At 40.9% G+C, this 27,458-nt stretch overlaps 1 protein-coding gene and 1 pseudogene across 3 annotated transcripts in view; both read left to right on the forward strand.

Moving 5' to 3' along the window:
- The window catches only part of MCU (mitochondrial calcium uniporter), an 86,756-nt gene that overhangs the window by 18,680 nt on the left and 40,618 nt on the right, over positions 1–27,458 (forward strand). The window lies entirely within an intron of this gene.
- LOC148685628 (NADH dehydrogenase [ubiquinone] 1 subunit C1, mitochondrial pseudogene) lies at positions 11,848–12,353 on the forward strand (annotated as a pseudogene). Its single transcript, XR_015950176.1, has one exon. The product of XR_015950176.1 is annotated as an NADH dehydrogenase [ubiquinone] 1 subunit C1, mitochondrial pseudogene (transcript).

The following is a 27,458-nucleotide window of genomic DNA, read 5'->3' on the forward strand; positions in this document are numbered from 1 at the left end:
TAAACAGCAAAGTAGATTGAACATGTCTGCCCAAACTCTTTTAAACTTGGGTAGCGGAAAGAGTATTGTGGAATAAATTAAATTGAGATGTTATATCTCAAATCCTCCTTGTTTGTAGGTGTAGGCTGGGGATCTAATTAACGTTTAAGGAAAATTCATTCTTTCCAGATGGAAACCTTTGCCCCAGTTACTACAGATAAAAAACAAATATACAAAAACACTTGTAGTGATGATGAAATACCTCGTCATCAGGGCTTCAGATGCATTGATACTGCTTCCAGAGTCCAATAACAGGAAATGTTAACAATCATTTTCAGACACCATCATTTACTGACAGATTTCTTATACTTTGACAATTAGAGATGACCTCAGTAGGAAAGGAAATAAATGCTGGCCCAACTTCAAATAATGCGAGGGAACCTCTGAAACAGATGTTGAGAACCCAACAACATGGTTTATTAAATACTTGAAGCAAAAGCAAGTATAAATTATGGCAAGGATCTCTTTAACCTGAACTTTACTTTCCTGTTCACTCTGAATATTTGAAAAGTAGCAATGTGGGCACTTCAAAATAAGTTGGCAAACAGAAAAATTGTATAATTTTATAACTTGTAGGCCAGTTTTATAAGACTGTATCCTGTGAAAAACAAGAATTTCCTTGTTACAGTGTCCAGGCAGTTCTCTAAACTGCAGTCAGCTGGGCAATATGGGATTATTTCCACAACTGAATACAGTGCTACCTTGGTTCTCAAACGCCTTGGTATTCAAATGCCTTGGTTCCCAAATGCTGAAAACCCAGAAGTAAGTGTTCCGGTTTTCGAATGTTTTTCGGAAGCCGAATGTCCGATATGGCTGTCGGCTATTGTTTCTGGGGCTTCTGCACTAATCAGAAGCTGCGCCTTGGTTTTCAAACATTTTGGAAGTCAAATAGACTTCCGGAACGCCTTAAGTTTGGTGCATTTGTTTTTGCTATTTATTTTGCCTTTTTGCTTTTGAGGCTTTTCCGGTTAATTTGTTTTTGTGACTGTGTGGAACCCAGTTCAGCTACTGATTAATTGTGTGACTGCAGAAATGGATAAAAGCCCCCCATCCAAACAATGACTATCATCAGTGCAGGTAAGAAAAAATAAATAAATTATTTTTTTATCATCTACAATCCTGTCTTATTTATTTCATAGTACAGTACATTGATTATTGCTTTCATTTTATGGATCAGTGGTCTCGTTAGATAGTAAAATTCATGTTACATTGCTGTTTTAGGGGTTGTCTTTAAAAGTCCGGAACGGATTAATCCGTTTTGCATTACTTTCTATGGGAGAGCGTGCCTTGCTTTTGGAACGCTTTGGTTTTGAAATGGACTTCTGGAACGGATTAAGTTTGAGAACCAAGGTACCACTGTAACAATTTTGCAAGAACTGTGCGCTCTTACTTTTATGCTAAAGGACCTGCTAAGGATCCACGAAGCCAAGAAACTGTATAGCGAAGTCAGTATTGAAGGCAGGAGCAGTATATACTGCATCTGCTAACCACCCACGAACATCTATTGCTTTTATCAATGTGAGGAACAGCTCAAGTGCTTGTGCTTTCAATAGGTAGAAGGGCTGAGAACATTTGAGTAGAGAAGGTTTGGATGCTCCTTTGTAAGTTTAATGGTGTAATGTAAATGGTGAGTCTGGGCTCCTTCAGTCTGTGCTCTTGTGTGTTCTCACTTGCTGCCTGAATAAAGCATATTCTTCTTACTTCTGGGGACAATTCTCCCTACCTGGAACTGCTTGCCTAATTATATCTATGGCAGTTCTTCTCACCTCTTCCATTGCTACTTGGAAAACATATGCTTTCTAGTAGCTTTTTCTTTTCTCTGCTTATCTTTCTGCTTTTTTTCATTGTGAGCTATGCTTTTTATCAGTAATCCGAGGAAAGAATGAAATCACCTATCTGAAGGTCAAATATTAACAATTCTGGGTAATATCCATCATTGTGGGTGTGTGGAATACAAGCTTGTACAAGGGATATGTTCCTCCCTCAAAGCTCCCAGTAAACCCCCCCCCCCAAAAAAAAATCAATTCCAGAGGGCCAGGGGGAATGTAACATTGTGCAATGACAGTTGTTTGGGATTGCAAGGGGAGAAGGGTCACTTGAAATAGGGCAGTAAAACTCTGTGCCTGCTGAACTCTCAACCTGATTTTGAGAGTCCTTCTCCTACAATCCAATGCAATGCTTTATTAGTTTGCAGGAAAACCGATCATCCATACAAGCAAAAGAGGAATACGTAACTCTAGTGGTAAATAAACCCTGGGTTGTGCTTCATTCTCTCAACCCAGAACATCCTTCTATTAGTGTTAATGCATATCTGGAGGTCAGCAATCAGGTTCTTTGTATCTGTATAATTGATAAAACTGACCTAAAGAGCACAAAGGTGGTCTGCTGTAATTATTCCAATGAACTTGAGGGTCAATTTTTCCATTAAGGCCAAGTTCCAAACTTACTGGTGCCAGCCTCGCATCAAATCTGCTTTCAGAATTGTCCGGTATTTGGCGGTGGTAAGTGTGGTCCCTGGAAGCAGAAATGTAATGAGTTCTTTATGTAGTAAATTCCTTGTGGAACCATCGCAGATAGAGAGAAGAGCAAGCTTGGGATCCAGTGGAATTGTCTTGTCCCACAATGTTGTTAAGACTCCTAACCCACTGAATATTATTTTCAGGAGGTACAGAGGTCTTCAAGGGGAGAGGGAAAGGTTGGTTATGTGAGTTTGTATTCCACTTGGGCAGTGAGCACCACTGGCTATCACCGTCTGCTTTTATTGTAAGTGAACTTTGCTTAGTTTCATGAAATGAATATTGAAGGATATCCACTGTGTTCTCACTTAATTTTCAAGTTTCACTCAGTTTTATGATGTGTCAGCTAACCTTCTTAAACAAGCAGTGATTGTCGTGTGAAGAAACAAATACTGTAATGTAACCAGACGGGTAGTAAAGATAATGGACTGACTTTTTGGCTTCTAAAATGCGTAACCTGGTGTTGTCTGCAGTTGCTTTCTATTTAGAGTCTTGAATTTTGGCTGTGCCATTGGAGCCGTGTCCCTTTTTAATTACATTGTACAGGAAGAGACTAAAAATCCAGTGAAAAGAGCAGCGTCTGCTTGAAATCGGGTTACCAAATATAGCTTTCTTTGGTGGCTGTCCAAACATTACAATATTTAACTATATTAGGACTGCTTCTGTTCCAAATGCTGTTTACTTTTTAGGTTTGGCCATTATTGGTTCAGTGGAGTCGGTCACTAGGAGATGTTATGTAAACTCGGAGGAGAGTTTCCTGAAAGCAAACGAATAAGGCGGTTGTTTTGTCAAACCAGTCTCTGTGAAGCACAGTTATCCTAACTGCTGGAAAGTGATAACTAGTACACTATTCCTTAGATACGCAAACAAATAGGAGTTTCCTTTGTTTTATTCTCCAGATGCCTACCTTGATGTAAAGGTTCGGGGAAACAGCCAGATTTAGAAAAATAATGTTTTCCCCATAGCTTTTCTAATGATCTTGTGCAAAAAATTTCCCATCCATGTCCCTTTCTGAAAGGTATGCACATTTAATACCAGTTGGCAATCCACTGCTCATTTACATCAGCCAGTAACATATATTTTTTCTGTATTGTTATATTTATCAAGGCAGCTTACATGGATTCCCTACACTCCTTTTATCCTCACAACAATTCTGTTAGGGTAGTTCATATTATCTTATTTTATTTAAAATATTTTAGATGCATACAAAAAAGAAACACGCAGTTCACATATGATTATACAGCAAGCTCTAGAATGCCTGAGCTTTTAATCAATTTATTTGATTTGTATCCTGCCTTTCCTCCAAGAAACTTGCAATGTTATACATAGTGTCTCCCCCACTAAGGATAGCGATTGGCCCAAGGTCACCCAGTGTGCTTCATGGTTTAGTCAGGGTTTAAGCCCCCGTTTCCCCAGTCCTCTGGCCTGCAAGGAGCCATACTTTGGTGGATTGTGTTGGGTGAGTCCTTGGCATCTTGTTATTAGAATTCTGCCCCTGACACATATGATCCTCACACAGAACCTTGGCATGGTAAACTGCTAAACAGGTGAATCCTGAGATGGCAACTTCAGCTTCTCTTTCTCTCCTGGATTTGCTTTGTTGTCCTTTGGACCCCAGGGTTTCATCATAACATTCAAGATGGCGTTCAACAGATGCTGAGGTGCTATTTCATTAATCTTAACTTGTCAAGGTTACTGGGCGATAAATGCACACAGATGGCTCTTGCGAAATAACCTGGGTTATATCAAGTTTGTTCTTATGAGCGTAAATGCTCCTATAGGTAGCTGTTAGGTGGAATAGACGTGTTAAGGGTACAAGTGGGTTTCAATATGAGCATTTACGCTCTTGAGTCTTGAGGGAAATATTGCCTTCGAAATGGGCAATTTATCCTTTTCCATCCTTCCTCTTAGTCTGTCATTTGTGTTAATGCAGAAACTGGGCTTCAGTGAAGCCAGATTTGCAAACTGAGCTTTCTGTGAGAGAGTCACATTTCTTTGTATCTGAAGTAAAACCAAAGAGACGAAATCTCAAAATATATTGTTGAATAGTATTTACTGAGATGACAAAACGTATCAAGGATGTGCAGCTGCAAAATGTCTCATTTTAGTTTTAACCACATTGGTTTACAGCTGGCAAAGTTACGAAAGAGAAGAAAAGTCAACTTCTGGTAGTTTATGTCAGCGTTTCTCAACCGCTGGCTGGTGTGCCGCGACGTGCGGCGACGAGAAGGGCGATTTGCATTGTCACGTGCCTGGCGGCCGTGGAATAAATTAAATTGAGATGTTATATCTCAAATCCTCCTTGTTTGTAGGTGTAGGCTGGGGATCTAATTAACGTTTAAGGAAAATTCATTCTTTCCAGATGGAAACCTTTGCCCCAGTTACTACAGATAAAAAACAAATATACAAAAACACTTGTAGTGATGATGAAATACCTCGTCATCAGGGCTTCAGATGCATTGATACTGCTTCCAGAGTCCAATAACAGGAAATGTTAACAATCATTTTCAGACACCATCATTTACTGACAGATTTCTTATACTTTGACAATTAGAGATGACCTCAGTAGGAAAGGAAATAAATGCTGGCCCAACTTCAAATAATGCGAGGGAACCTCTGAAACAGATGTTGAGAACCCAACAACATGGTTTATTAAATACTTGAAGCAAAAGCAAGTATAAATTATGGCAAGGATCTCTTTAACCTGAACTTTACTTTCCTGTTCACTCTGAATATTTGAAAAGTAGCAATGTGGGCACTTCAAAATAAGTTGGCAAACAGAAAAATTGTATAATTTTATAACTTGTAGGCCAGTTTTATAAGACTGTATCCTGTGAAAAACAAGAATTTCCTTGTTACAGTGTCCAGGCAGTTCTCTAAACTGCAGTCAGCTGGGCAATATGGGATTATTTCCACAACTGAATACAGTGCTACCTTGGTTCTCAAACGCCTTGGTATTCAAATGCCTTGGTTCCCAAATGCTGAAAACCCAGAAGTAAGTGTTCCGGTTTTCGAATGTTTTTCGGAAGCCGAATGTCCGATATGGCTGTCGGCTATTGTTTCTGGGGCTTCTGCACTAATCAGAAGCTGCGCCTTGGTTTTCAAACATTTTGGAAGTCAAATAGACTTCCGGAACGCCTTAAGTTTGGTGCATTTGTTTTTGCTATTTATTTTGCCTTTTTGCTTTTGAGGCTTTTCCGGTTAATTTGTTTTTGTGACTGTGTGGAACCCAGTTCAGCTACTGATTAATTGTGTGACTGCAGAAATGGATAAAAGCCCCCCATCCAAACAATGACTATCATCAGTGCAGGTAAGAAAAAATAAATAAATTATTTTTTTATCATCTACAATCCTGTCTTATTTATTTCATAGTACAGTACATTGATTATTGCTTTCATTTTATGGATCAGTGGTCTCGTTAGATAGTAAAATTCATGTTACATTGCTGTTTTAGGGGTTGTCTTTAAAAGTCCGGAACGGATTAATCCGTTTTGCATTACTTTCTATGGGAGAGCGTGCCTTGCTTTTGGAACGCTTTGGTTTTGAAATGGACTTCTGGAACGGATTAAGTTTGAGAACCAAGGTACCACTGTAACAATTTTGCAAGAACTGTGCGCTCTTACTTTTATGCTAAAGGACCTGCTAAGGATCCACGAAGCCAAGAAACTGTATAGCGAAGTCAGTATTGAAGGCAGGAGCAGTATATACTGCATCTGCTAACCACCCACGAACATCTATTGCTTTTATCAATGTGAGGAACAGCTCAAGTGCTTGTGCTTTCAATAGGTAGAAGGGCTGAGAACATTTGAGTAGAGAAGGTTTGGATGCTCCTTTGTAAGTTTAATGGTGTAATGTAAATGGTGAGTCTGGGCTCCTTCAGTCTGTGCTCTTGTGTGTTCTCACTTGCTGCCTGAATAAAGCATATTCTTCTTACTTCTGGGGACAATTCTCCCTACCTGGAACTGCTTGCCTAATTATATCTATGGCAGTTCTTCTCACCTCTTCCATTGCTACTTGGAAAACATATGCTTTCTAGTAGCTTTTTCTTTTCTCTGCTTATCTTTCTGCTTTTTTTCATTGTGAGCTATGCTTTTTATCAGTAATCCGAGGAAAGAATGAAATCACCTATCTGAAGGTCAAATATTAACAATTCTGGGTAATATCCATCATTGTGGGTGTGTGGAATACAAGCTTGTACAAGGGATATGTTCCTCCCTCAAAGCTCCCAGTAAACCCCCCCCCCCAAAAAAAAATCAATTCCAGAGGGCCAGGGGGAATGTAACATTGTGCAATGACAGTTGTTTGGGATTGCAAGGGGAGAAGGGTCACTTGAAATAGGGCAGTAAAACTCTGTGCCTGCTGAACTCTCAACCTGATTTTGAGAGTCCTTCTCCTACAATCCAATGCAATGCTTTATTAGTTTGCAGGAAAACCGATCATCCATACAAGCAAAAGAGGAATACGTAACTCTAGTGGTAAATAAACCCTGGGTTGTGCTTCATTCTCTCAACCCAGAACATCCTTCTATTAGTGTTAATGCATATCTGGAGGTCAGCAATCAGGTTCTTTGTATCTGTATAATTGATAAAACTGACCTAAAGAGCACAAAGGTGGTCTGCTGTAATTATTCCAATGAACTTGAGGGTCAATTTTTCCATTAAGGCCAAGTTCCAAACTTACTGGTGCCAGCCTCGCATCAAATCTGCTTTCAGAATTGTCCGGTATTTGGCGGTGGTAAGTGTGGTCCCTGGAAGCAGAAATGTAATGAGTTCTTTATGTAGTAAATTCCTTGTGGAACCATCGCAGATAGAGAGAAGAGCAAGCTTGGGATCCAGTGGAATTGTCTTGTCCCACAATGTTGTTAAGACTCCTAACCCACTGAATATTATTTTCAGGAGGTACAGAGGTCTTCAAGGGGAGAGGGAAAGGTTGGTTATGTGAGTTTGTATTCCACTTGGGCAGTGAGCACCACTGGCTATCACCGTCTGCTTTTATTGTAAGTGAACTTTGCTTAGTTTCATGAAATGAATATTGAAGGATATCCACTGTGTTCTCACTTAATTTTCAAGTTTCACTCAGTTTTATGATGTGTCAGCTAACCTTCTTAAACAAGCAGTGATTGTCGTGTGAAGAAACAAATACTGTAATGTAACCAGACGGGTAGTAAAGATAATGGACTGACTTTTTGGCTTCTAAAATGCGTAACCTGGTGTTGTCTGCAGTTGCTTTCTATTTAGAGTCTTGAATTTTGGCTGTGCCATTGGAGCCGTGTCCCTTTTTAATTACATTGTACAGGAAGAGACTAAAAATCCAGTGAAAAGAGCAGCGTCTGCTTGAAATCGGGTTACCAAATATAGCTTTCTTTGGTGGCTGTCCAAACATTACAATATTTAACTATATTAGGACTGCTTCTGTTCCAAATGCTGTTTACTTTTTAGGTTTGGCCATTATTGGTTCAGTGGAGTCGGTCACTAGGAGATGTTATGTAAACTCGGAGGAGAGTTTCCTGAAAGCAAACGAATAAGGCGGTTGTTTTGTCAAACCAGTCTCTGTGAAGCACAGTTATCCTAACTGCTGGAAAGTGATAACTAGTACACTATTCCTTAGATACGCAAACAAATAGGAGTTTCCTTTGTTTTATTCTCCAGATGCCTACCTTGATGTAAAGGTTCGGGGAAACAGCCAGATTTAGAAAAATAATGTTTTCCCCATAGCTTTTCTAATGATCTTGTGCAAAAAATTTCCCATCCATGTCCCTTTCTGAAAGGTATGCACATTTAATACCAGTTGGCAATCCACTGCTCATTTACATCAGCCAGTAACATATATTTTTTCTGTATTGTTATATTTATCAAGGCAGCTTACATGGATTCCCTACACTCCTTTTATCCTCACAACAATTCTGTTAGGGTAGTTCATATTATCTTATTTTATTTAAAATATTTTAGATGCATACAAAAAAGAAACACGCAGTTCACATATGATTATACAGCAAGCTCTAGAATGCCTGAGCTTTTAATCAATTTATTTGATTTGTATCCTGCCTTTCCTCCAAGAAACTTGCAATGTTATACATAGTGTCTCCCCCACTAAGGATAGCGATTGGCCCAAGGTCACCCAGTGTGCTTCATGGTTTAGTCAGGGTTTAAGCCCCCGTTTCCCCAGTCCTCTGGCCTGCAAGGAGCCATACTTTGGTGGATTGTGTTGGGTGAGTCCTTGGCATCTTGTTATTAGAATTCTGCCCCTGACACATATGATCCTCACACAGAACCTTGGCATGGTAAACTGCTAAACAGGTGAATCCTGAGATGGCAACTTCAGCTTCTCTTTCTCTCCTGGATTTGCTTTGTTGTCCTTTGGACCCCAGGGTTTCATCATAACATTCAAGATGGCGTTCAACAGATGCTGAGGTGCTATTTCATTAATCTTAACTTGTCAAGGTTACTGGGCGATAAATGCACACAGATGGCTCTTGCGAAATAACCTGGGTTATATCAAGTTTGTTCTTATGAGCGTAAATGCTCCTATAGGTAGCTGTTAGGTGGAATAGACGTGTTAAGGGTACAAGTGGGTTTCAATATGAGCATTTACGCTCTTGAGTCTTGAGGGAAATATTGCCTTCGAAATGGGCAATTTATCCTTTTCCATCCTTCCTCTTAGTCTGTCATTTGTGTTAATGCAGAAACTGGGCTTCAGTGAAGCCAGATTTGCAAACTGAGCTTTCTGTGAGAGAGTCACATTTCTTTGTATCTGAAGTAAAACCAAAGAGACGAAATCTCAAAATATATTGTTGAATAGTATTTACTGAGATGACAAAACGTATCAAGGATGTGCAGCTGCAAAATGTCTCATTTTAGTTTTAACCACATTGGTTTACAGCTGGCAAAGTTACGAAAGAGAAGAAAAGTCAACTTCTGGTAGTTTATGTCAGCGTTTCTCAACCGCTGGCTGGTGTGCCGCGACGTGCGGCGACGAGAAGGGCGATTTGCATTGTCACGTGCCTGGCGGCCGCCAGTAATCAACACTAACCCGCCGAAAAGCAATATTTCTCCTCCTCTTTCCCAAAGCTCAGTGCAAAGGAGCCTGGCGGCCGCCAATACACAACGCTAACCCGCCGGAAAGCAATATTTGGCAAGTGTTTCTTACAGTCATAATTATAATATGGGGCGGCACAGAGTTAAATTTTTTAACTTTTTTAATGGTGGTGTGCCTCATGATTTTTTTCATGGAACAAGTGTGCCGTGGCCCAAAAAAGGTTGAGAAACACTGGTTTATGTGTATTGATGTCGCCCCTTGGTTCTAAGCTCTCAGTTTTGGCAGGAAAAAACAAAAGCTTTAAGGGGATACAATTACCCCAAGTCTATAATTCAAATATAGACATTTCAAAACCAATGAAAAGCTCAACCTGGAATACATTTCACTCTACCCACTTCACCCTAGGCAAAATGAATTCAATCAGCGACCTGGCAAAATGTTTCTTTATCAGCTCCATTCATTAACACAGAATAGCAACATGAGCTAAAATATTTTGAAATACGGAACTTGAGTAAATGTATCTGGATAATAATGACATGTACTGTTCTTTAGATTGTCCCCTTCACTTTCTCTAGAGAACTAAAGAAATGCACAATCAGTTCTGTCCATGTGGCTTATTGGTATTTCAGAGGAGCCCATTTCTGTTAAGTGTACGCTGCCTTGCTCATAAAGGTTTCTCTGATAAACATCTGCATAACTTAGGTTGTTTTGTTGTTGGTGGTGGGGGCCTTGTTTTTTGTGTTTTTATCTTTGGAAGAGGTGTAGCCGGTTGTCCTGTTTTGGGGGAAGGCAATGGGGAGCATCAGCAGTTTTCTGTGAGATGGGTGTTTTGTGGTACTCGTGGCAGTTTCTTATGTTTTCCATTGTCCTTCCAGGCCGAAAGAGGCTGTGGATGCCTGTAGTAATCAATCCACCGAGTAACTGTGGCTTTGAGTAAGGATTTGTGATAAAATTGCACCTGTGGTTTCGAAGCCCACAAAATTTGGCTACTTGTGGACAATCCCAAAATTGTGATCACCAGGATCCTGCCATTCCTCTAAAGCAGTGCTGGCCAAACTTGGCCCTCCAGCTGTTTTGGGACTACAACTCTCATCATCACTAGCTAACAGGACCAGTGGTCAGGGATGATGGGAATTGTAGTCCCAAAACAGCTGGAGGGCCAAGTTTGGCCACCACTGCTCTAAAGGATATGAAGTTCTTTCCCTTACTGTGGGCTTCAATTTATAGGTGCAGTACGAGGTCAACGATAGTCTCCTGTTCCCCAATAAACCACTATAAGCTTTGATCTGACGAGGGTGTTAGTGATAGTTGCCACAATTGTGCTGGTTTTTTGAGGTTGTCTGAAGTGTAGCACCTCTGCTGGAGCTTCTTCTTTTTTGTTATGTACCCCAGAAATGCAGAAGATGAAGAGAAGGCTTGGAGAAGGGAAATTGGGATTGTCTCTTTAGCTGTGTTGTAGTATCCAGCATTGGCCTATTGGTGAGAGGACACTTCTGTGGCTGGTTTCCATGCAGTTCCTTTGATCAGAGCTAGGTAGTAGCACACAAGCTTCACCCCTCCTAATATCTTTCAGGACATCAACTGAAGACCTACTGAGTTCTGTCTCTTTTATAATGGTATTGTAAAGTACTTAGCTGCATTCCCACAAATGGCTAAGAGGCACTGTGTGGTCTTGCTGTCCTCTAAGACTTCCAGGTAGCTCCCTGTTGAGATTTCCATTCCACCTTAAGGGCAGGCGTGGGACTGGTGCGTGTCACATGTCTGTCTAACACACCAGCATTGCATGCTGGGAACTTCTGTTTGAGTATAGCTTTTGCTTTTGCTGTGGATACGAAGGAGATCAAACATGTTTCTCTTTGTCCTGATTTACGTTCAATAAATCTGCTACCATGGTCTCTCTCTGGTTCCTTTACTACATAGTGGAATCTGCTGTTACAGTGTGCACAGACTTCTAAAGTCTGTGTCGCTATCTCAAGCTGCACACCGGGAGTCAGAGATCGCCCGGCAGATTGGCCGGGAGGAGTTGATCCTGCTGGTGGCTTGCCAGTTGCCCTCCCGTCTTACTGGTGGCCGCTAACACTCCCCACTCCTTCCTCAAGCACTACATGTGATTTCTTTTTGTTTTATTTTACCAAGCCCAAGTTTTCAGGTTATATAAGAAGATCTGCAAGTGTAGGGCATGAAATGTTTCCTTCTATCAGACCTAAATGACCAGACAACAGCTAAGGTTGCTAGCTTCATTGCTGGGGCAATTAGAATAAGGGCCACCAACTGGAGGAGGAAGCAAAACAACATGGCGGCGCCCTTGCAGGTTGCGAGGAGGTTTTTGCGGTTATCAGGAAACCCAATCCAAGAACCATCTCGTTCTGCATTCAGGGCAATACCTGATGATGTAAACAGACTAAACTGGGTTAAAGTTGGCCTGACTTTTGGTTCCTCAGTAGCAATATGGGTGCTGCTCCTAAAGCAGCATAATGAACATCAAGCAGAATATGAAAGGCGAAAAGCAGAGAGAGGTTCTTAATGGAGGTGCCAAAATTATGGTTGAAGATGATCTCCATAGACCACTGTTACAGCCAATGCATAGTCTACAAGGATATTTTTATGTTAGTAGATAACCCATTGGTTGTTGGATTAACTCCAAACTATTTCTAATTTTCCTGAAATAAAGCAAAGACAAGTATGGAAGTTGGTTGAAATCTCTGTGCTTCACATGGTTGCTTCTAAAGGCTATAAATAAAATATATTCAATCAGAAAAAAAAGAATAAGGGCCACCAACTGATTGATAATTCAGGATTCTAATTTGTGCTTTTAACAAATCTTTAGTGTACTGTTTTATTGTTGCTATGGCCTTTGGCTAATGCGAATAAAGTTTATTATTATTACAAAGTATTAAATGAGCTTTTGCCAAAATATGCGGCTGCACATACCAATCCTGTACAACTATAAAGGCTTAAAGTAGAATGCTGTACTCTTCTGGCTTTATTTGAAACGTAACTCAGCTCAAAAAAGTGTCTCTTAAGATCTCAAACCAACAATTAGCTCATGGTGATAGCATCCCTTAGGCTGTCCCTTACTGCTGTTTTTAACAAGATGATCATCCTTTTGGTTCTGAGAACTTGTTTTCCCTGTTGATACCTTGTAACTGCAGTTGTGCAGAGAGGCATGAGTATACAGTCGATTGGTAGCTATGCTCTTAAGATGACTGTCCTCACTTGAATTTAGGTATTTCAAGAGGCTTCCACATTGATAACTGAAGATGTCCTGGTTTGGAGAGATGTTCTTCCACAGAGTCACGCTAAATGAACTTTTATATATTCACCAGGCATTATTCTTATCTTGGAAGAATGAAGTGATTCAGATCCAAGCACAATTTACATAACCAGCAATCTTGGTTGGGGGACAGGGGGAAGGAGTTCTTCCTACTTATTTTCAATAGCTTTCATGATCTATTAGATGAAAGTCTTGTTCTTCTACTCCCCTACAAAGGGTGCAAATCCTAAAGCCTGTTGTTCATCACCAGGTGTGCCAACTTGAACAAAATATTGGGGGGGGGGGGCAAGTAAGCCCTGCCCTGCAGAATCGATCACAAGACATGGTGTATGCACTGGGCAATCCAGTCAGATGGGCGGGGTACAAATAATAAAGTTACTATTTGAATGGCAATGCCCATCAACTTTGTGGGTGCCCTGGCCCCTCAAATATTTTATGGGGTGTGTGCCAAAGAGACATTGGTCCCTAGTTGTTGACTCCTATGTTCCTCTTGCTTCTCTGCTTGTCTCTTCTTTTGTTTCACCATCCTTTCGCCCACTTGTTCTTCATGGTGCAAAGAAGGGCAAGTGACTCAGAGAAGGGGTTCTTTGATTTTGTTAGCAGACTAACAACAACAACAATTTTATTATTTATATGCCACCCATCCAACTGGGTTTCTCCAGCTACTCTGAGCGGCTCCCACTAGTTATAAGTGGCTGTTTTATGGTTTTATTTTTCCAGCCACTTAGGGAGCAGCATTTTAGGGTTACTATTCATAAAGCTTCAGATGTTTCACATGAGTTATATTACGATTCTACAGACTCAATTACATCCTTAATTTGAACCATTAATCTTAAACTCTGTGCCTCCCTTTTATTTCAGAGGAAATAAATACAAGGAAGTAAAACAAGTCTTCAACTGTGTGATATCTTTTGTATAGATTACTGTATGTAATACAGTATTGATTTTGGGTGAAAATACATCTATTTGTATTTTCCATGTGCTTGCTAGGAAGCAGCTAATGACTTCTTAGGGAATTCATCCAATAAAGTCAATGTTTCTTAGCTTCTAAAAGGGCACTTTGCTGTGCCCTTCTTTGGGTTTCAAGTCTATCTGTGTGTTCCATATCTTAGTTACCTATGTTTATTCCAAGACAGAACAGAAGTATTACTAATAGACAAATAGTATTTCTGATATTTCCTGCCAAATTGTTTTTGGCTTTCTGATTTCTCTTCTTGATAGAACTCTCCCCACCCCCCTGGTATTTCCAACTTGTCTGCAAAACCAGGTAGTAAAATAAGAACAGGAAAAGTCTTTAAAATGTCAATGCAACAATCAGCTTTCTCCTCCTTGAAAGCACCATTTCGTGCTTATGTGTGACACATTTCTTCTGTGTAACTTCTGTTGCTCTTAGACTGATTTTTAATTTTAAAAAAACTTGTGTCCTGACTTTCTGTGCCTTTTCAAATGTGCAAACTTTCCCTCAAGTTACTCGTCCAAGTGGCATGAACTGTGGAAAGCCCATATCCTTCAGTTTCTATTGTGAACAGTAAGGTCCTACTCATGTTCATGCTTCGTAGCATTCCATTTACTATTAAAAATGCCCTTCCTGGAGTGTCCACCATTCTAAAGTGTGCCATGCCTTTTTGTGTACCGAGTTCCCTGCTCCACCCTTAGGCCAAGTCTGTTGATTTACAAGCTTTATTCATATTGTTGAGCTCTATTGGCTAGCTGTCTTCTTATAGCTGTTTGAATTATTGGTAACAAATCAGTGATGAAATCATTCTCCTACATTTGCAACAAGGGTAGAGTGCAATGCACTTTGGCCTAGCTGCTCCTGTGTCATAATATTTAATATACCTACCTGCTTGCCTTCTGAGGAGGCTCACATCCTCAAAGTGGCCTGCATGCTACATTAAACAGTAAGCAGCAGGTAGGGGTGTGTGTGCTTATCCCTCAAAATGAAACCGAGAGAATTAAAGAGGACATGGAAGGCATGTGATTGACAAGTCACCTGCCTGCTGACGCTTTTAGTGTGCATGTACTTTCAGAAATGGTGCGCGACTGGATTACAAGAAATTGGCTCATGCTAGGTCTCTGTGTTAAGGGGGCTTAACAGTGCTTTTTCCTGGGGAAAACTCACCACAAAGTTTGTTTGTTTATTGCGGGCCCAGTCACAGTGCCACCTTGCCATTTTACACCTTGAAGCGTTTTTAAATAGACCATGTCTTTATTTGTCTAATGAAACATATTAATGGCTATAAAACTACTGAAGCTGTTTAATAATTAGTTTTGTTTTTTAAATTCAGAATAGTTATTTTACTTAATGGTACTGGTGAATCAGTGTCTTAAAACAGGCAACTAAAAAAATATCTGAGATACATTATTTGTACATTTCTGTTCACTAAAATACGTAGTGGTATTGGGGAATAGATTCCACTTGGTGGATAGAAGTTTCTGGCCAATTTACCATTCCCTTTTACTTTTTATGAATTTTCCCAATAGCTTTTCTTCCACCTTCTGTAACTTCTACAAGCATTGCCTGACATAAGAGTCTGATAATATTTCTTTTTGATTTAAAGGCGGAACAGTATCATTCAAAACCATCGCTGCATCCTACTATTGCCTGAAAACAATTCATATCTCAAACTCAGTCTGATGCCTATGAAACACCTGCCACCAGATTTGTGTATCATGGCACATTGTCTGAATATGAATGACTCTGCACACAATATACAGGGTGTGTGTTTTTGCTTTGTGCAGGCGAGTTGCATTTGTTCCCCGAAGAGATTCTTTAAGCTATTTGTCATGGCTAATAGATTTCAAAGGTGCTTTCAGGCAACCTGTTAGGATCTTGCAGATGGGGAACTGAAGCAGAGAGCAAATGCGCTGTTGACCAAGTTTATATTTGAATTAGGGCTGGATTTAATGGCTGCCCATTTTCATTGACACCCCCCTTCCCATTCACAAACTGGACTAGCTGTTTCAGTGGTTCTGAACCCCTTGCAGTTTGAAAGATAAAGTTTATGTTTGCCAAAGTGGCGGCTGCTACTTGCTATGCACCCCCCACCCTCCCCCGTAACAATTTAAAATGACTTTGTTTTGCCTGCAACAGCAAGAATGGAGCTCTGGCCACTGTTGCCATATTTCCTCCCCTAATTCCCAAAGCATTTTGGAGAGAAAGCTGATAGGCATTCCACCCCACACAAATGGTGCAAACTGTTGTTGAATTCCCCCACCCCCTCCCCCCAAAGGTGAACCAGGGGTTTGCTGCCACTGTAATTTGAGCCCAGATGTTTGAAATCGCATGCAGTTTTGTTTTCCACTAAATAGCTCTGTACTGAAACACATTTGCGATACTTTTGCTACACTCACTTAACCTTCCCACCTTCTCTCTTCTGCACTTTCCCATCCTGGTTGAGATTAGCTAATGTGGTTTGAAATATGCATGTATTCTACCAATCTTTTGGCCTTGTGACTGAGGCAATACGGCTCCTAATCAGTGTTAGAAACTGGGAAAGAAAAGCCAGGAGCCAAATGGCTCCTGGGACCTGGGTTGTGGGCGCCAAAACAGAATGTCTAGTCGCCATTGGGGAGGTCACCAACACTTTTTATTTATTATTTCAATAAGCATAAACTAATACGCAGTTCACATAGGTGACACATTGTTAATATCACATTTTAAACAGAAATTGTTAATACGGTACATGTTTAATTTGGTGTTTACAATTAAAAAATACTTCAGTTTTCAAAACACTCTACCCATTATTGTGAAACTCCCTAACATATACTTTGAAATGCATTTCAGTAATCCTTGAGTGTCAGCCAGGTGCAAAAAATGGCACCCAGACTTTTTGAGGTGCTTGCAAATGAATAGTCTTCAGGCACGAAATATGCCTGGCGCCCTGCTAATTTCGAAAACCTGCTCCTAAAATGTTAACATTTTTTGTATGGTGGTGGTGGTTTCTATATATATATATATGTCAAATCATGCATGGGCATAGCCATGGCAGGTAGGGGGCCAGCTGCCCCCTCCCCAGATCAAGTAAATAAATAAAAATACTTAACTAACTAACTAACCATGTGTGTTGCAGATAGCTTGGTTCTGTCCCCAAATCCTCTAGAGACGAAACAGAATGTGCCACCCCTCCCCAGACCCTATTGCACTTTCTCTAATATATTATTAAATATATATTCTATGGCAAGGCAGGATCAGTATATTAAAAGGACGTCTGAATGATTGCTATACGTAGAGGGATGCTTGTGCTTTAAACAGCGACAGTGTACATAAAATGCTCCAGTGGCACATTGTAGTGAGTCCAGAAATGTCCACAGAAAATGTCTAAATGCGAAGAAGGTGAGCTCTCTGAAGATATCTCTTTACATGAGGAAATTCGCATGCAGCTGCCAAGCGTTTCAGTTAGGTGAACGGTTTCTTTAATATAAGAATTGTCAGGGGAGAGCTGTGCACATGACTTTGCTGGAAAAGCTCCAAGCCTCACAATACTGAAAAGGACTGCAGAACTGCCTTATGTTTCTAGGGCAGAGTGTAGGAGTTCCCTGCACCAAAAAGGGAGTTCCCAGGCTTCCTGGGGAGAGAGGACGGAAGGAAAACAATATTTTAAAATAATGGTTTGTGGTGCACATTCTGACTCGCGTTAAGCATGGCTGAAATATGCGCCGGGGGAGGAGTTCTGTGAGTCAGGGGAGTGGGGATTCCAGCCGCTGCCATGCTCCCTCCCTCCCTACTTTGCCTGCTTAGTATGCAGAGGGAGTGTTGCCATCCAGCACAGAGTATCTCCCCGTCTCTCATACATCACACACGCAGCAAGGCAAGCAGCAGTGGGATGCGGAGAACTCTGGCAGTACAACTGCTAGTGCTTTGCTCATAACCTTGGTGCTGCTCCTGCAAGGTTACCGGTTGTATTGACTGAAAGCTACAACTTTATTTCCCTTATGAGATCCCTGGGTGCCTTACCGTCATCATTATTATTTTTGCCTTCAAGGTTGTCATCCTTTCTAAAAAAAAAAAGGAGGTAGTTTATTAAGATCATCGGTAAAATATACATGTGGTCTGCAGGCAAAATATCAGATCTGATATAGGCTTCCTGCTACTGGTTACTTTCTTTCCTTTAAAAAAAAAGAAATTATGTAATATATCATTGAAATAGATGTTCTTAAAGCTCACTCACAATTCGAATATGAAATGGGGTCCATGATGTACATTAGTTTATTAGGAAGTTCATTACCAGCGTTTTTTCATTGGCACTATTGTTGCAGGGATATTCTCCCAATTATATTAGGAAGGCTATTTTATTTTTCTTATAAACATGCTGTTTTGCCTGACCTTGCATGTTTATTCTGGTCCAGAAATAGATCTCCTCATCTTTCAAAACAGCCCCTATTGGGGCTTGTTGCCTTGTACACACGACTTTATGCTAGAAGTAGGCAACAGAAAAGTCATGATCTGTATCTAGTCTACCGAAACGTTTTCATGGTAATGAACTTTGCTTTTTTGTTAGAGCAGTTCCTAAATTAGTTCAGCAATTTAGTTCAAACTAGTTGAACTGACTAGAGTCCTGTTGAAGCAATATATTGTGTTTAAAGGTAAAGGGACCCCTGACCATTAGGTCCAGTCGCGGGCGACTCTGGGGTTGTGGCGCTCATCTTGCTTTATTGGCCAAGGGAGCCGGCGTACAGCTTCCAGGTCATGTGGCCAGCATGACTAAGCCGCTTCTGGCGAACGAGAGCAGCGCACGGAAATGCCGTTTACCTTCCTGCCGGAGCAGTACCTATTTATCTACTTGCACTTTGACGTGCTTTCGAACTGCTAGGTTGGCAGGAGCAGGGACTGAGCAACGGGAGCTCACCACGTTGCGGGGATTCGAACTGCAGACCTTCTGATCAGCAAGCCCTAGGCTCTGCGGTTTAGACCACAGCGCCATCATTTAGATGATACTAAATTCTAAATTGTTCTCTAAATAAAACAGGTGCTTCAAAACAAATTTAGTAAAGTGAATCTAAGTGGACCAGATTGACCTGACACTCTAGAAAAGAGATGGGAAAATGAACTCTAAGCTTCAGAAATCCCTTCATAAATGTGGGTGTTTGCAGGAAAAGGGGCTATTTCCTTCATATCAGCTAAACAGTGGGATCTATAGGAGAGAGAGAGAGAGAGAGAGAGAGAGAGAGAGAGAGAGAGAGAGAGAGAGAGAGAAGTCTCATGAAAACGATATTTTCCTCAAGGGACTAAGTTTGGAGAAGAGATGATCGATCTAGTCTCATGCTGGACAGCGACATTTCATTGCTTCCTGCAAGTTCCTGCATGAAATGAATCTGGTGACTTCCACTCTCTCACAAACACGCAGTTTTGCTTGCTTAGTCACCTGAATATCAAACGTCATCTGAGAACTGAACTCAAATTTCCTCAGCTGTAACTAATGCTGTTCCAACTTGTCAAGTTCAGAAACCAAATCTCATGGCGACATACCTCTCCTTCCCTTCCCATTTTGAGGAAACACTTAAGAATAATAACTTCCGTTTCTTACATATTTGTCACATGTTGTTTACATTTCCTAGCTCATATACTTAGCGTCATCAGAGTAAACCTGTTCATCTTTTCTGTTTGCTGTTCGGGAGATAGAGTAATACCCACCCAGCATTTTGCTACTCAGTTGTTTAAGAGATAATTTGATGTGTCTCACCATCCTCCTCTTTTTCAAAGTGCTCCGAGGGAGAAATGAGTAATAGTCTCAAATTATTATAGAAATAACAACACAGAAGATTTTATCCCTTCTTAAAGGCCTTGCTGGTGAGGCTGCAAATTAGCATACTGCTGCCTACAAGTTTAGATCTATAGATCACAAAGGAACATTTCTGTGACTCATCTTAGAATGGAATTGCTCGTTCCTAGCAAGCTGTTAGGTATATTACTTTGGCTACACTAGGCAGGTGTGGCTCCTTTGTTCCAGGTGCAGGGTTCCAGTAGGCATCTTTTCCTCTAGGATGGAGAGCTGCTGAAGCATGAAGCTGCTGCTTTTATCTGCAATTCTGTCACATTACCCGTCCTTCGTCAGAAAAGATAAAACTTGCCTTTTCTTAAAGCTGTAGTGAGAGACTCAGTGTAACAATCAGTCATGCTCTGGTGCCCAAGTGGGTATGGCTGCTACAGTGTCAAACGTAGGAGAAAGGTAGTGGGCGAATGGATTAGGACTGTGCAAGATGAGGAGGCTGGGCATTCACTCGAAATTGTATCCTGCATCCCTCTTTGGTCCATTCTCTCTTGACCAAGTGTACAGTGGTACCTCTGTTTACAAACACAATTGGTTCTGGAAGTCTGTACTTAACCTGAAGCGTACTTAACCTGAAGCAAACTTTCCCATTGAAAGTAGTGGAAAGTGGATTAATCCGTTCCAGACGGGTCAGCAGAGTACTTAAACTGAAAATACTCAAACCGAGGTGCACTTAAACTGAGGTATGACTGTAATAATAATAATAATAAATAATAATAATAATTAATAATAATTTATTATTTGTACCCCGCCCATCTGGCTGGGTTTCCCTATCCACTCTGGGCGGCTTCCAACAAAGATTAAAATACATTAAAATGTCACACATTAAAAACTTCCCTAAACAGGGCTGCCTTCGGATGTTTTCTAAATGTCAGGTAATTGTTTCTCTTTCACATCTGATGGGAGGGCGTTCTACAGGGTGGGCGCCACTACTGAGAAGGCCTGGTTCCCTGTAGCTTTGCCTGGTTCCCTGGTTCCTCTGCCTGGTTCCCTGTAGCTTTGCTTCTCGCAGTGATGGAACCACCAGAAGGCCCTCAGAACTGGACCTCAGTGTCTGGGCAGAACGATGGGGGTGGAGATGCTCCTTCAGGTATACTGGGTCGAGGCCGTTTAGGGCTTTAAATGTCAGCCCCAACACTTTGAATTGTAAATTATTTAAGGAATAAACCTATTTAGAAAGTGATGTGTATGCTGCAGTCTGCTGAAATAGGCTTTCAACAAAAAGTTTACTGCCAGCAGCATCACCAGACCCTGTTAAATAAGGCAATTACTATGGATTTGCCTTTGTTGTGGTGTTGAGAGTAAATACGTGTGCATTTTGCTAGGTCTGCTGTGTTTGATTAGGTGTCTCTACCCCCCCCCCCCCCCCGCTGATGTGCTTTTGCAACTTGATCAGCAGGAGTTACTATAATGAAAGAATCCAGTTAGCAGGTGAAAAAAAATAGCAGTGTTCCTTTTAAAGTTGCTAAGCCATTCATGTATTCCTAGATGTGAAAGTATGCAATTTTGCAGTTTGTTCCTCTGGAATCTGGCACATTAGCACACGGCTGCAAGTAAGACTAGCAGGCGTAAGTGATTTGATAAATTATGCACAAGTAGCAAGAAATGTGGCATTTGCAGAGCTTTCCCCATCACCCCTTTTCTCAAGCATAGAAAGGGCGTTTGAATGAAAGCAAGGAACAGATGCATTTGCAGCTGGCATGGAACATAATTTCTTATAGGACCTGGTCTGGTCTGGATAAAAGTAATAGCTTACATTGAGAACTTGGGAGTCCTGCAAATATTAGGAAGTGAAAGGCCACAGTGATAGATCTGAATGTTGTAAGAGTGAGAGAGGTCAATGTCTTTCTGCTGAATGATGGCCATTTAGGAAAGTGGAGACAGGCGACTGCAGTTAAGTGTCAACAAGTAAACTGTGACTAGCTTACCCTGCCAGATACAATCTTGGTTTAGGGGAACCAGCAAAAAATCTGAAGAGGTGTGCATGCACACGAAAGCTCATACCTATGACAAACTTAGTTGGTCTCTAAGGTGCTGCTGGAAGGAATTTTTTTATTTTGTTTCGACTACGTCAGACCAACACGGCTACCTACCTGTAAGCAGCAAAAAAATCATTCATTTTCCCAGGTTATGTTCTCCGTGCAGAAGAAAAACGGAAATATAGCCTGGATAAATGATCAGATTTGCATATCTGCAAATTCTCCTCATCATGGGGGAGGGTAAAGAAACTGTGCAAGGTGTTAAATCTCTGCCCCCTGGTGAGTGAAAAAACTGCTGAGTCTCCATTTAGTTTTAAAAGATCTCACCAGAGATTGACTGAGAACTTCAATTTTTTTTTTCTTTTGGTATAAGGACTAAAAGCTTGCTTTAAAACCAAAATGTTGCATATCGTAAAAGTGCAATTATTCTGAGGATATGAACTGGTTTATGTGACTTCCTTTTTCTGTATTTACTACAAAACTGTCTACAACAATTAACACTCCATTCCAGTAATGATCCTTCTGACCCTGGCAGAATTCTACTGATTCTACTGATCTGTTAAAACTGCTTCCTTCTTCATAATGGTGGTCTGCTGCTCTTTTCTGTTTCCTTTTCCTCCTATGGTACAGCTGCCGAAGTGCTGCATTTAAAACTGCTCAGATTTCATGTGGCTCTCAAATCACAGTCCAGCTGACGTGTGTGCACACTTCTTAATTTTGGAGTGTATTATAGCAGTGAAGAAAGTCTGCCTTTAATTGTTCTTTTGCAACAAGTCATATACAGCGCGAACACAATGCAGTTTGGAAATGGCAAGTTCTACTGTGTTTTCCCGAAAATAAGACACTGTCATATATTTATTTTTCCTCAAGAAGGCACACTATGGCTTATTTTCAGGTGATGTCTTATTTTTTTATTACGTGTCCAGCCTCGCCTCTTCCTTGGCGTCCTTCAGAACTGCGCCTATCACTATGTCTTATTTTCGGGGTATGGCTTATATAGCGCAAATGCTTAGAAATCCTGCTACGGCTTATTTTATAGGTATGTCTTATTTTCGGGGAAGCAGTATAAAGAAGGAGAGGAGAGCAACTTTTCCAAATAGTATGAGTCGTCTTGCTGGTTTCATTGTGAATTGATAAAATATTGCAACCCTAATCAGAGTACCATTTTCACCCTTTCAACAACTTGTAAAGCTGGTCATTTCAATAGTGTGCCCACTGAACAGGACTATGCGTTGCTTTTCTCAAAGACACATTGTGAGCAGCAGTCACTGTCTAAGATAGGCTTTTGGAGCCTGCTGTTTGGTGGGCATAATTAGTGACTGTCTGATAATGTCTGTGTAAAACCACCTTTAATGAAATTTAAAACAAATGTGGACATTCTCTATCATCAGGGAAGGCAATATATTTTAAGTAACTTTTATGTTGCTTTTCGAACTCCAAAGTGGCTCATAATCAAACTGCAACAGAGCCATATTTCATGGAATGAGGTGTTCATGGCCACCAGTATAGAACGGTGTCCTAGCATATGACAGGACTTGAAATACATGCCTTCCTGGACAACCTTATCCTGCTGTTCCTTGAATACATCCCAGAGAAAGCACTTCTTAGTACTTCATTGGGTAATTTCTCACTGTAAAGCAGCGGACGTGATGGATGGAGTGTTACACAGTCAACACAGCAAATGCACTGGCAGATAGCCATTGGAGCAAACAGTTCAGGAGCTATGCTAGTGTAGTGCCAAAAAAACCCTTTATCTTTAAAATTGCTCCCCCAGCAGGGAGATGAAGTGTTTAAAGCTTTAGACTTCCTTTTGGATGGAATGTTCAGTGCGATAGGTTGGGTTACGTTTCTTCAGATGCAGGGGCCATACAAAACACTAGCAGCAGCATTAATCCCTTCTGGACACTCCGTTCCTGAATTACTAAATGCGCAACGTAGCTGGTTTGTGGCATGCATGTAGTATGAGTGAACTTGGAGTGCAAGCAATTTGCCCTCCTCACAAGAGGCAGTTAAAAACTGACCACCTGCAAATCCACATGGCCCTGAGAGACCTTTAATTGCTAATCCTGTGTGCTCTCACTCATTGCTATGTAGCCTTAACTCACATGCAGTGTACTGGAGACCCAGTAGCTAAGGAGTGGAGAGACAAGATGCAAAAAAATAGGCCAGGTGTGTGTGCTGTATTGGGCTTCCAGAAGAGTAAAGCAGTATGAGGGACCTACATTGCTTCCTTACTTTCCCCAAGTCTATGTGAAGAAGTGGGGGGGGGGAGGAGAGGGGAGCTTTTCTTCTTGCTAAGATTCTGGAACTTAAGGAAGTGCTCATGGTCTTATCTCACTCCATGCTGAGCTTTTGTAAGAAGCCCAAAGCAACAGGAGTGCCTCTTGCTGTACCTGCCTTCAACAAAGACCTGAAAGTTAGGGGCAGTCTTTCCTCCCCACACTCCAGCCCCACATTCTCTGTAGTTAGAAGTGTTTGGCCAGATACCATTTGTTGTTGCACTGTTCTTTATAAGCACACCTTGTGTGAAAGGAATTGAGGCCTGGAGATTGAGCTTTGGATATAGCCTTGATGCTTTTCTTCATTGGCTTGTAGGACGTCTGTACTATCCCAGGCTAGTGTTTTAAAAGCTTGGAAGCCACTTGGGGTGCTACAGAAAAACTCCCCTCTTCAGTTTCAACTCAGCACTTGACCTAGCATATGTTTTCTGTGCTTATAATTAGTGCCACTATTTTGCCATTTTGGTAAATAATACATTTAAATTGCACTAAGACATGTTTGAACCAGAAAGCATTGTGGGGGGAACCTGGTGCATTTCTACAAGCAGCTTTTGCACAATTCTTTTACACTGCAGATAGTTTTGTGTTTTTGTTTTTTTTAAAAAAAAACAAAAACCCAATGCTGCAGCTTTTAAGGGGCTGTAGTTCTGTGCAACATTCACCCATTTCTGTATTTGCAGATTATTTCCTAGAGCTCTCTGAATAAGGTCGCTGCTTTGTAGTTGGTTAAAATGGAAGCTTTATGAATGAAATCTGAGAAATGAGTCATGCCTTGAAAGAGACTTCGCTAGTAATTGGAATGCAAGCCCACTCACCCTGTGTTCGTGTTGCTTATTTTTGTCATTGCTGCAGCGGAGGTGGTATGGGCACCAGACTGAATACAAACCTCCCATTGAACCTGTTTTTCTCGCAAGATAGAAACCATGCAAGTCTAAGTATTAATGGGATTCCCAACTGCTTGCTTATTTATAGTGCTCCATCCAAGCCCTGTTACTCAATAGTCGCAGATTATTCACTCATCAATCTCTTTTTCAAGAGAGCAGTTGGAATAGTTGTGACATAAGCTGTCCTGGTCTACTTCATCCTATTTTCCAACACATTTTCCTGCATCCTGCAGGTGTCTTTATTGTGCAATTGGTTATGGTGTTTTTTGACTACTAATCAGAAGGTTGATAGTTCAAGTCCGTACAGTCATACCTCGGTTTAAGTACGCCTCGGTTTGAGTATTTTCAGTTTAAGTACTCCGCGGACCTGTCTGGAACGGATTAATCCACTTTCCATTACTTTCAATGGGAAAGTTCGCTTCAGGTTAAGTACGCTTCAGGTTGAGTACGGACTTCCGGAACCATTTGTGTTTGTAAACCGAGGTACCGCTGTAGTTGGTTTCATTTTATTCTGTTGTCCATTATAACGATCCCTCATTTTATGTGGTTGGAGATCATTGTGGGGGAGGGACAGAGTACAGCTTCATCATACATGTGGCCAGCTAGGCAAGAAGATGGAGGAATTAGGCACTAAGAAATAAAAGCACTGCAAGTTCAGCAATTTAAAGTGCCTGATTCTCTCCTGTCACTTGGATTATCCCTGTGCTGGACGCAAATTACTCATCTATGAAGCCCCAACTGCCCAAGAAGCAGAGAAAGCCACCATGGTACTGATGGCTCCTTCACCTTTTCAAAGCAGATCCTCAAAGAGGGGTCCTTGACTTTGCTTTTTCGAGAATCTTGCCACAACCACCTCCACCCCTTTTCTTTCTCTTCCTTTGGATCTTCTTTCTGCTCCAGGCACTTGAAGGGTGTCTGTTTTGCTCTTGTTTTGCCTCAGTTGCCTTTCACTCAGGCCACACAGTCTAGGGTGGAATCTACACACATATTAAAAAAAACAATCTGGAAATGCTTTTTTAAAAAAAAGCGTTTTAAAAAATACATTGAATTTTCCATAAGGCTCATCGTCGCCATCTACTTTCACATTGTATATTGCACTTAAAACACACTTAAAACGTTTTATTTGCAGCTGTATAGCTGAGTCCTAAGACTGCAATCTTAGCCAGAACTGCATTGCCATTTAATTCCGTGGGACTTATTCCCAGGTAAATAGACGGCATTCATGGCCCTGTGAAGTGTTGAATTCAGCATTCATGCTTCGATATAACTGTAAAGTTTTCATTGGCATTTTATGTGATTTGAGCTTCAATATTATCACAGAGAGAGCGTTCAAAGGCACCACTTACACTGTACTTTAAAAGCATCTATTCACCAGCAGGAAAAAAACACCAAAACATCTGGTAGAGTGTTTGTTCTGGATAATGCAACTGGCTAGATGAAGATATACTCAACACTTTTATAACATGGCACACTTAAATATTTATTAACTCTCCAATATCTGCTGGACACATTTTGTTTCTAAACTGGCTGTAAGTGATGGCTACTATTTTTGTACCTTGTTTCTGATGAATTTTTTACAATAATACGCATGTCATGCAACAACAGTACTCGTTTTAAACAGAAGAGTTAAGTGCAAGCTGCAGAACAGTATAGCGCAGTCCTTATGCTATGCTGGTCAGCCACTGGTTTCTTTTCAAGAAGCAAAACCTGTTCCATTTGCAGATAAGACGTGTAGGGTATTAAGGGGCTGGCACAAATGTTCTTAGTGTTACAGAGTGGGGAGTTGACTTTTAATGAAAGGAGTTCTTACGCTGGCAGCCATTACTTCACTAATGCCCAAATCTTGGTTGTTTATTTGTTGGGTCACCTACGCTGCCTGTAGAAAGCAATGGTTGGAAATCATTACTTTTAGCAAGTGTGATTGAAGTCTAGAAGAACCTGCTGTTAGAAGGGTTTGCACCCATTGGTTTGCTAGCAGTAGTATATTGCTGGACAGAGAGAGCCTGGCTCCGGTGACCCCATGCATTGATAACCTCTCAGTTGGCTTCCTGTATTGTGTGCAGTGTGGAGCTGCCTCTGAAGGTAGGATGGAAGCTTTTGTTAGTGCGGAATGCTGTAGCTAAAGTGGCTCAGCATTGACTACCAATGACTACCAAATGCTGTAGCTAAAGTGGCTCAGCATTGACTACCCTTTATCAGCCTGCCTGTATGCTAAGATCAACAGCAGAGGCCTTTCTTGGTTTTCCACCATTATTGTGAGATGCATTATGCGTAGATTTGTCATATTTCAAAAGTTGTTGAGCTTTTTTTCCATGAAGTTGTTGAGCTTTTTTGCAAAATCTCAAAAAATAATAGAAGTTTAATGAAATTCACCAAAATCTACACTTCCAACATGGGTTGCCATGCATCGGGATTTTTTAAAGCAATTTTTGCCCAAACACTGTTTCCGACAACTGAATCCCTGCTATGTCCAGGAAATTCAGGACTTGGAAATTCAGGACTTGGAAGAGGCTTTCTTTGTAGTGCAAAGATAGTCAAAGAAAGCTTCTCAATAGTTTGCAGGTTGTTTTTCCTGTATCTACTGATGGTATCACTATAACTGCTCTTGTTTTGTGGTGGTATTGTTCTGATTGGTCCTTTTATGATGAATTTATTGTTCCCACCTTACTATTGTTTATGATG

This window comes from Zootoca vivipara, chromosome 5 (assembly GCF_965207765.1).
Source record: "Zootoca vivipara chromosome 5, rZooViv2.hap1.1, whole genome shotgun sequence".
NCBI lineage: Eukaryota > Metazoa > Chordata > Lepidosauria > Squamata > Lacertidae > Zootoca > Zootoca vivipara.